The sequence below is a fragment of the Temnothorax longispinosus genome, unplaced genomic scaffold (genome assembly GCF_030848805.1).
Source record: "Temnothorax longispinosus isolate EJ_2023e unplaced genomic scaffold, Tlon_JGU_v1 HiC_scaffold_22, whole genome shotgun sequence".
NCBI lineage: Eukaryota > Metazoa > Arthropoda > Insecta > Hymenoptera > Formicidae > Temnothorax > Temnothorax longispinosus.
Window position 1 is genome coordinate 188,465 of NW_027270036.1, and position 2,500 is coordinate 190,964.

The window sequence follows — 2,500 nt, forward strand, 5'->3', positions numbered from 1 at the left end:
ACGAGCTGGAAGATCCGTCACCTAGGTAAATGGTTGCATCCTTTATCTTTTTTTACTGGATGATTTTTTTGGTAACTCAGCCCACACAATCCATTTTTGAGATACGGTGTCGGCTGATCCACCATTCTCGGTTATCACGTCGTGGAACGTGATCGTGTCGGATAGTCATGGTCCAACCGCTGAATTGAACTACATAAACCAGGTGTGATGGTTCACGATGGTGTCACAATGTGTCACACACGCGGAAAATCTTAATAATCAAGCGGGATTATCGATAATATATACGGGGTTTCTGTAGTACAAACAAAAGACTTAAATATACAAGTTTATCCTCTTTTATACTTATCTTTTCTGAATTTTCAATTACGTTTACGTGATACATTAAAAATTAAATATTAATATACACCTATTAATATACCATTTATTTAGAATAAGTTTATTAATATTTATTAGTAAAACTTATAGTCCATATTATCTAATCATTAATAAATATTACTAATAAAGCCAATTCTTCTCGTCAAACCGGTGTCGTAACAATGAAGTAATCTTTCTAAAAATTACAATTATAAAAATTTATTGCAAATTCAGTTTTAATATAAAATAATCATTGTATTATAATTATATAAGTTGAGAAGAGAGATTTACTTACATAAAATTGCCAGATCGCTGATTACTATTGACTATTCAGTAAGCACAGATCAATCGCAATCTGTTGTCCGCTGCAATTCAGAGCGAATCTCTTGTAGAAATTCGTTGTGGGATTAAGAATGCGCACGTCTTTGTTCACTCTAGTACTGGGATCTTCTCTCGGCTTGCAGGGCCTCTGGACCGACATTAGGCAGGCATGTTTGGAAAACGGCGATACGTCCTCGGGTGCTGGAGAGGAGTTTTGTGAGCAGCTTGAAAACCGGCACCAACCCGGGCGTTGTTATTATCAAAAGTGCCACAGAACTTGATGGGCAGCTAGGCGAGAAGGTCACGGAATCGGCAGGCCCAAAGATATTTCGGATGACTTTTGCCTTGTGCCATGTTCATTCAAGATTTTAATTCCTTCATTCGTTTATTCATTAATGAGAGTTGTTCACGGTTACAATCATTCAATGTCAAACATATTATTCATTTATTCATACATCATCTTGGTGAAAAAACTTTTCATATTTCTCAGAAATTTTACAAGAATTGGGACTTGTAAAAAATTCTAAAAAAGTATATGATATTTCTCAGATACTTCAGAAATAATTGAAGATTTTTTAGAATATTTCAATATCCGTATATATGAAAATTTTTGACAAATTGCACAGATTTTCTTATATTTATTCAAATTTCTGCAAGGATATATTAGCGAAAAATATTTTATTCTTATTTTGTCTGGAGTTGTTTAATTCGTATAAAAAATCTGAAAATTTCTGGTATTCTAAAAAAAATCTAAACATTTTTATAGAAAATTCTGATTAAATGTGAAAAATTCTGATATTTTTTACCAGGGCATCCATGGAAGGTCACATAGTATTAATACCGTGTGACACTTCTATATGATTCTCTATTACTACATTTAACCTTTGGGGCATAGATGCAACTTTTGGAATAACTCGTGCCTTGCGCGGAAATCTTCCCATACGATGAGAACATGTTGCGCCAATGCCTCGCGTCTATGTGGAAATTGAGGTTTCCATATTTTCTGAGTAGGTTGTTCCTCTCGTTTTCCATAATGTTACACGCCCAGATTCATCCATCGAAAATACGTTCTCATTCGAGAAAACGGTATTGTCCATTCATGCTTCTGTGCCAAATGATACACAGGCAAAAGCCGTTGTTTTTGTGGCGTTCGGTTAATTGTTTATATTGAGCCGATTTATATCGATTGTGTCTCTGTTCTCGCATCTACGCCGCACGGTTTGCGCTATCGCATATTAGGAGCCTGCGGCGCAGATAGTGGGACAGAGATACGATCGATATGAAACCGGCTCAATATAAAACAATTTATGGAATCCTCAATTTCCACGTAGACGCGAGGCATTGGCGCAACATGTTCTCAATCGTATGGGAAGATTTCCGCGCAAGGCACGATTATTCCAAATTTAGTTGCATCTATGCCCCAAAGATTAAATGTAGAAATAGAGAATCATATGGAAGTGTCACACGGTATTAATACTATGTGACCTTCCATGGATGCCCTGGTAAAAAAAAATATCAGAATTTTTCACATTATTAATCAGAATTTCTATAAAAATTTTCAGATTTTTTATACGAATTAAACATCTTAGACGAAATAAGAATAAAATATTTTTCGATAATATATCCTTGCAGAAATCTGAATAAATATGAGAAAATCTGTGCAATTTGTCAGAAATTTTCATATATACGGATATTGAAATATTCTAAAAATCTTCAATTATTTCTGAAAGTATCTGAGAAATATCATATACTTCTTCAGAAATTTTCACAAGTCCCAATTCTTGTAAAATTTCTGAGAAAATATGAGAAGTTTTTTCACCAAGAT